Source organism: Rhineura floridana, chromosome 7 (assembly GCF_030035675.1).
Source record: "Rhineura floridana isolate rRhiFlo1 chromosome 7, rRhiFlo1.hap2, whole genome shotgun sequence".
Classification (NCBI taxonomy): domain Eukaryota; kingdom Metazoa; phylum Chordata; class Lepidosauria; order Squamata; family Rhineuridae; genus Rhineura; species Rhineura floridana.
This window is the reverse complement of record NC_084486.1, coordinates 60,244,603-60,253,014: the sequence shown is the minus strand read 5'-3', so window position 1 is coordinate 60,253,014 and position 8,412 is coordinate 60,244,603.

Genomic DNA, 8,412 nt, shown 5'->3' with positions numbered 1-8,412 from the left:
GTTTTTAGAGCATTTTTTTCTAAAGCTGCAGTCCTATGCATGTTCAGCTGCTTTCTGCGTGATGGAAATGGCCATTTTAGGAGGACAGTTCAGATGGGACCATGGCAAGAAGGAGAAGGGGTCAACTGCCACCGCCACCCTGTAGCTTCTGTTTGGATTTCTTAAGTCTTTCAGGACAGGAACCCTCTCATCTGTCTTAGCTTTATACTAACACAAGAAAAACAAAACAGACTATTCTGGCATTTTGACAGGTGGAATTGTTCACATGGAGATAAATGTCATAAAGGTCTGTCAGTATTATTGTCCCCATTCTGCAGATTTGGGGCAAAAGAATGCTGAGGTGAACCTTAGGCCACCTATTGAGTTCATGGCAGAGACTACGGCTGCAAACACACTAGCTACTTCAAAGGCAGCCTTTTTTCCCCTCTGGCTTTGGTTTAAAACATGTGGATAGCCAATGTGGGTCCTCCAGGTGCTGCTGGACTACAACTCCCATCATCCCTGTTGGCCCTGCTGGCTGGGGCTGAAGATAGTTGATATCCAGCAACATCTGGAGGGCGCTATATTAGCTACCCCAGGGGTGGCAAACCTTTTTGATAGTATGTGCCCAAATTGGCAATAATATTCTAAAAAATTCTCTCACGTGCCCATGTTAATTTTGAGCAGCAGATTATCATCTATTATTATTATATTTGTATTTTACCTTTTTTATGGAGAAAGCGAACAAAATGCTTGAAAGCATTCTTAAAGAAGTCTGTTTAGGCAACTTATAACTCTTCTGAATTGTTTTAAAATGGGACAGCTTTACGAATTGCATGATATTAATAACTAGTAATTCACAAGAAGTGAAATCAACGAATTAGTAACAATTATAATGGACTTTTTTAAGGAAAAAGGAGGAGTCCTGTTGCTTATTTACGTGTATTCATTGTTTTACTATTAACAAAAGTATAACAGAGAGAGACTGAAATAAATTAAAACATTTTAGAAAGCCTGTTCAAAAAATTATTAATATCAATGTTTTTAAAGAGACAATTGAAAAATAACATCATTTATAAATAGTATTGTTATTGTACCTCATAAGCAACCTAATAAATGTGAACGTGAAATGATAAGCTTTGGTTCATATTATGTAAAACATAAAAAAATCAAGGAAAGGAAAATAAGCATATTTTACTCTCGGTGAGACTTTTGCTGCTGCACCAACGATGACAGATATTTTATACCAGGCTTGTATTTAGTTGTTTTGAAAGCTATGCATGCAGCACTAGTTTCATCAGTAAGTCTACTTCTATAATTAGACGACAAAGTTCATCACTGAAAACAATGACTCACATGAATATATCAATAAAAATACTATTAATACAGCCATTGCAAGATTTTTCAGACAGTCAAAAGTTTCAGGAATGGAATTCCAGAGTTTCAAAACCACATTTTCTGCCATTTTCTGCGTTAATACAGTCACTAACTGATCTCTTTCAATATTTTCTAGTTCAGCTCTTAAGTTGACAAATTTTTGCCTCTAAATTGAGCTGCTTTGTAAATCAATCAATTGCATCTCAAAATTATCCAAATCAATCCACTACAACATTTCCAAATTAGTTTGTCTAATGTTACACTGTCTGTGTACTTTATGAATTTTGCAATTTCTTCAAATGACCTGAACTTAGTAAACTTAAAGAAAATTGTTCAGTAGTTGAACCAATGCTGCTCAAAAATTGCATTTGAAGGCTCTGAATGTCTGTTTTCTCATGAATTTTAAGATCTGTCATGTCTTTTTTAGGTTTGGGAAATATTTAAAAGTGCCATTGTCGACATCACGTTTAAAATTGTTTCAAAGGCTTTTATGTTATCAAACATAACATCAAGATCCCTCCAATTTGGCCAGTAGTTTTGCTAGATCCCTTTAATTTGGTGTTCAAGTCATTTAAATGTGAGGAGAAATCTGTAAAAATATCAATCTACAAATCTATACAACATCAGACAATTCTTGACAATAAAATTTTTCATTCATCAAAAACAGACTAATTTCATCCAAACACTCAACAATTCATTTAAGGACAGAACCTCTACTAAGCCAACAAACATTGTTGTACATAACTAGTCCTGTGTACATCAAATTCACCTCGCTGAGTAAATTCTGAAATTGTCTTTTATTCAAAGCACAGACAGAAATAAAATTAACTACCTTGGTTACAATTTTCATCACTTCTTCAAGTTCTTTAAGGCCAGCTTTTGCACACAAAGCCTCCTCGAGTACAATACAATGCAAGCCTACCAGTGGATGTCCAACATATTTTGCAAACACATTTACAAAACCTGCTTTTTTACCAGTCGTGCTGGGTGCACCATCATTTGTCACAGAAACTATTTTTGAAAGGTCAACCTGTCAATTAGACAATTCGTTTACTACTGCCTTACATATTTCACCCCCTGTGGTATTTTCAGGTAACATTACCAAGTTAACCAGTTCTTTACATATTTCATCACCCCTACAAAATCACAATAATAGCTAGCCCAGCTGATGAAGTAACATCAGTGCTCTCATCAAGACAAATAGAAAGGAATTTACATGAACCAATATCTTTTGTTAGCTGTTCTGCTATGTTTGTTTCCATCTTTAATATTCTATCTTTTACTGTGTTTCTACTCAATGACAAATCCTTAATGCGCTGAATAATTTTTTCCTTTTCTGGAAAACTGTCAAAAAGGAAAGGAGCACATTCTAGCCATGATTCTTTAATATACTCCCCATCACTAAGTGGTTTTCCATGTTGAGCAATGAAATCTCAAAACCAGCAGCAACTAAGTTGGAACTACCTGAAACAAATTTCATCAAAACATTTGACTGCATTTTTTGATGCTGATTTCTCGAGAAATGTGTTCTTTGCTCTTTGTTCTTGCTCACTTTTATTGCAAAGCCATTTATGAACAGTTTCATAATGCTGCTTTACAGAGGAAGTCCTGCACACCACTGTTTCAGAACATAAGATGCATAATGCTTTATCAACCTTTTTGATCATGCCAAATCTTTCACTCCACGATTCTTGAAAATCTCTGCTGCTGCTCCTTTCATTTGAACATTTTTGTTTCTTTGCTGATTGAGCTGACATTCTGAACAAGCTGAAAAGGGTAAATACAATTTAAAAGTATTTCACTGATAAACTTAAATATAACTTAGGAGGGAATTGTGGCGGCCAATTGCCTCGCTCTCTTTGCCTCAGTGTGGGGGCGTCCACACTTCTGCCCAGTTGCGCCTCTGCACTGTTTGGCTGTAACAACAACAGTGGCTCTTAAAACAAGGCAGCCGACCAGCTTCCTCGCCAGGTCATAGTCTCCTTTTCTCTTTTCACAGCTAAGTCCCAAACTCAGTTTCTGTCTGTCTTTCTCCTCTGGCCCTACCGCTTGGAGAGTCCCTTCCTCATAGGCTAGACCAGCCAGGCAACCTTCCCAGAGCTCAGCACAAAAACAGTCTGCTGGCCTCTCACTCTCTTCCAACTCTAGGTCAGGGCGGGGGGAAGAGAGAAAAGTGAGAGAACCCAAAAACTGGGCTGGTGGCTCAGGCCCCTCCCACCACCCAGCAGCACCAAGGCTCTTCCCCTTCCTTCCTTCCCTCCCACCTCTCCTTCTCTCTGGCTGCCTGCGGTTGTCCTTCTCCTTCAGTGGTTCCTCCCCATAATCCCCCCTCCTGTGCTCTAAGGGGGGCATGTGAAAGCACAGTGTGCTGCCTGATAGCCCCGGCAGAGACGCACAAGGCCTCTGTGGAAGGAAGAGATCCCATAAGGTTCTCAGACCATGGTCTCTCTTGGAGGAGGCAGAGAGTCAGGCGTGCCAACAAAAATTTTTCACATGCCACCTTGGGAACGCGTGCCATACGTTTGCCACCCCTGAACTACCCCATCTTAACCACAACCTGTTCGCATTAGTTCTGCCAGTGCCTTCCACGATCACATGTGCAAGTGCAAAATTTGGTATCGGCATAGAATTCAACAGGCTGCTGAGAATCTCAGCTTCATATATTTTCTGATGTTGATATTTCAAGAGCCAATGAAACCACTAAACAGGACAGATCCCAAAATATCCCTCTGGCAGGTAGAAGCTTTACCTGCATCTTTATGTCAGGGAAAGTATCACCTGTTGAATTTCCACATGAAGCACAGCTGTAAAGGGCACAAGAATATGGCAGGCCTGTTTTAGTCTTAAACTCTGGTAAAGACAGCTGGAGCCAATGCAACGCAGATGCACATCACTGAGTTATTAACATTTTTACATTCCATTTAAAATCTGAACTATTATTTTTGCCTTCTTATGCAGGTACCAGTGCACAGGATTTTTAAAATGATGTTTTTCTTTTGGTTCATAAATCACTAATGTTCCTAGAGAGAGCTACATAGCTCTCCTTTTCATTGGTGTCCTCAAGAGCCCTTTATTCTGCTTGCTCTAAGGGGCTTCTCTTTATTACAAGAATAATTAAAGTTGGATTTATAGAGAGCCATGGTCTACTAGGCAGATGAAAGAGAGGTGCATAAGACAGAGCACTGCACAGAACAGGTGGGATAGCTTTCCAATGGCTGATTTTCATACAGTAACATTTGTTGGTTCATGTTGTGCCAAATTAATTGCAGGAGATTCATTGCAACTGGAAGAACTTGGTGTTATGAGTTTGTCTTGATGACTGTGAGCAGGACTATCACTGCACAGACTGGGTGGCCAGAGACTGTAACAAAAGAACACTAATGTTCCTTGGAAACTGGAAATATCTATCCCCTACCTTTGGAAGATGACACCTTTTAGCTAAGTGGAAGGGGCAGAGAAACAGTCAGCAGTGCTTTTAATTTGGAAAAAGAAGGGAAGCAAAGAGGGGTTTTTTAGCAGGAAGTGGATAAGTCTGAAGCATACTTTTGTGTACGGTAACTGTTACTCTCTTCAGGAATACTGGATTAGTGGTTGTGCTGCTTGTTTTAGGAAGCTGTTTGCTCACAATAGATTCTACTAGGGTGGTTGTGAGGATAAAATGGAGAGTGGGAAGAACTGTGTACACCACCTTGAACTCCTTGAAGGAAAGGTGGGATATAAATGTAATAATAAAATAAAAAATATTTGTGAGTAAACAGATCACAAAAACACAGTAAGTCTCAAGTGCTCTCTGTCATTGAAAGGAAATTAACAACATAATCCTGTGCCTATTTTCTTGGACATAAGTTGCACTGGCATCAATGGAATTCACTCCCTAGTAAGTGTGCTTAGGGTTGCCTAGAGCTGTCTCTGGACATCTCACCACTCAGGGAAGTCGGAGAACTTAATAGTAAAGGCTAGGCTTAATAATTGATCAATTGTGTGTATTTCAAAGATATGGTCCATGTAATATTTCTAAAATGTACAGATACTGATCGTTATTGCTTCCTCATAATAATTTCAAGCCCTGGCTCCTCTTGGGAGTCACGAAAGTAGCCAATAGATCCAAGCCAGAAAGCACTTTATTCCACAAGCTTCCTGGTTTTCACTTGTGAATTGTTGTGCCTAATCCTACCAGTCACAGTAATGTCTCTGGTTGTACAGATGGGCTGTACAGTTTCCTGATCCCAGGTTTGCCTCGACTAAAATGGCCCAGAGACATCAGGAACATCAGAACCTGCCTTATTCTGAGTCATATCCATTGATCAATCTAGCTCAGTAGTGTCTTCACTGACTGGCAGTGGCACTCCAGGATTTCAGACAGGGCTCTCTCCCAGCCCTACCTGGAGATGCCAGGAATGGAACCAAAGACCTTCTGCATGCAAAGCAGATGCACTACCACTGAGCTACAGCTCTTCCCCTACACAGTAATTATAATGCCATATGGATTGGGTCCCTTTGAGATATGTGGAATCCAGCATTTGATCTTTTAATTCCCTATCTATAGCCTACTTTAGGGTTTGAAACTGTGTAATAATATGGTATAAATAGAAGCATAATGCTATGTAAGAATGGATCATGTCACTTGATGTCAGAATAGTGGGGGCTTGCTGGGTAGTGACGAGACAGGAAGTCCAAATATAGAACTGTGGGAATGGGCTGACACATGCAGCAGGTGGCTCTCAGGAGGCTGGCACATGCATTTATCCTGTTTGGCTGCATTGGGGGCCAGCCCCTAGAAAATGGGATTGCCCACTTGGTATAAAAGAAGCTGACTGTCCATTGTTTAAAGATAAGACTCCATGTAGCAACATTATTCCACATACCACTGTTAAGAGACCAGGCAAGAGAAGTGCACAACCCAGCAACAGCTATTGTTAAGATCTAAGTAAGGGAATCTCCCCATAGTTGAGTGATGAAGCATTATCTGCTTTGTAGTGTCAAGTATATGTAGTGTTGCTTTATTTAACTGTCATTGCTTACCTGGACATATTAAAAAGAACCCTATGCCAGACATATATGGTCAACCTATGCACATTTGACAGATTGACTTGCTGCAGACAAACATTCAATCTGTGGAGAGCCATGGGAAGGGGACGGCATGGGGCACAATAGAGGGGACAGTCCCACTCTCCTCCCTCCCACAACTCATTGGGTGTTTGTGAACACCTGAAAAGAGCTATTGACTAGTAAAAAACTAGTGATCAGAAGCAAAAAAGAAAGAGGCTAAATTAACTGCGGACTCTGAATAATTCAACGAGCAGCCCATTATTTCTTCCTGTGTCTTAATTTTTCAGTCTTAGGTTGGAGACAGAAAGGTGAAGGAGGTTTGAGATATGGATCGCTATTTGTGGTGTTCCCTCCCCATTCCATAGGAACACAGGAAGCTGCCTTAATCAGGCCATTAGTTCTTCTAGCTCAGTACTGTCAGCACTGACCAGCAGCTGCTCTCTAGGCAAGAGTCTCTCCCAGCTCTACCTGATGATGCCAGGTATTGAACCAGGGGCCTTCAGAGTGTAAAGCTGATGCTCTACCTCCCACTGAACTATAGCACTTCTCTACTCTCGCTTCTGCTCAACAGGTCTGGCAGGTTTCAGAAACGACAAGAGCAGTTTGACTGGGGCAACAGAGGTACATTAAAAATGTGCACACAATGGGAGGCTGTGTGCATCTCGAACCACTTTCAGCTCCCTTTGTAGAAGTACTGTGTCTCTCTAACTTTGTTTGGGAACATTTGTGGCTACTAGGCTTCCTGTGTCATGACTGGCAGATGGCGTGCCTGTTTGTTTTTGAAAAGGTAAGCTTGTCTTGTCAGGGAAAACGCAGGGAAGTTAGCTCTGGTTTAAGAAAACAGACACCTGTGTCCATCCAATTACAGGACATGCCATGCCAGCTGTCCAGCTTCTGTCACAGTTAGTCCCAAATGCTCAGTGCCACTTATGGGTGTTTACTGTTCGAAACAAAGTGTTCCTCGCTTCCCATCCTTTCCTGCCTCCATGCATCAGAAAGGAGAAGCTCAACCAAAAAGAAAAAAAAATGAGAGCATGGATACATGAGTTTTCCTTTTGCTGCACCTCTGTCCAGGGTTTGCTCATCATTGCACAGTGCTGCAAGGGTGCAAAAAGCTGCATCTCTTCCCCCTCCCCAATTCCCATTTCTATACAACTATGAAAGGCATCCTGGACTGCATCTTACCAGCTTATCTCCAGCACTTCCAAGGTCAGGAGGACTATACTGTATTTTGCCCACCCAGCCCCACTTCGAGGCTGTGGTCACACACAAAGCTTCTTCCCTGAGTTCAGTGCCAGAACTTCCAACACTCACTCAGGTTTTGCACGTTCCCATGCTGAATGTTTCTGCCCTTGGAAGCCTCTGTGAATCACCCTACAGAAGGGAACAATTTGCTGTATCCACATGGACGGAATTTCAAAGTAAGAGAAAAGATTGTCCACAGCATCCTTCATCTGTCAACAGGAGCTCCCCCATGAATTAGGGGCAAATTAGATGAGATGTGGTATTTACACAGACAATAAAGATATAGAGGGGATAAGGCTATCAGTGGCTATTAGTCATCTTTTTATAATAACTGCAGTATCAGAGGCAGTTTGACTCCAAATATACCAGTTGCTGAGGATCACAAGTGTTGTGCTCATGTCCTGCTTGTGGGCTTCCCAGAGGCATCTGCTTGGCCACTGTGAGAACAGGATGCTGGACTAGATAGATCTTTGGTCTGATTCAGCAGGGCTCTTCTGTATGTTGGTTTTTAAATTTGGGACTATGGCAGTAAAGAGTAGGGTTTAACCCTTAACCATGCACCAGTTTCCTTATTAAAATCTTCCTCATCTGCTATTTGCCCACTAAAAACAAATGTGTATCATTTCATGTCTCGTTTGGCTTTCATTGTAGTTAGGGGCAAAATATCAGGACAAGTCATGTCATATATATCCTTGGAATAATTAGCAAAGAAAGCTATACCACAATTGTTTCAGAAAGCATTGTTAAAACATATATGCATCT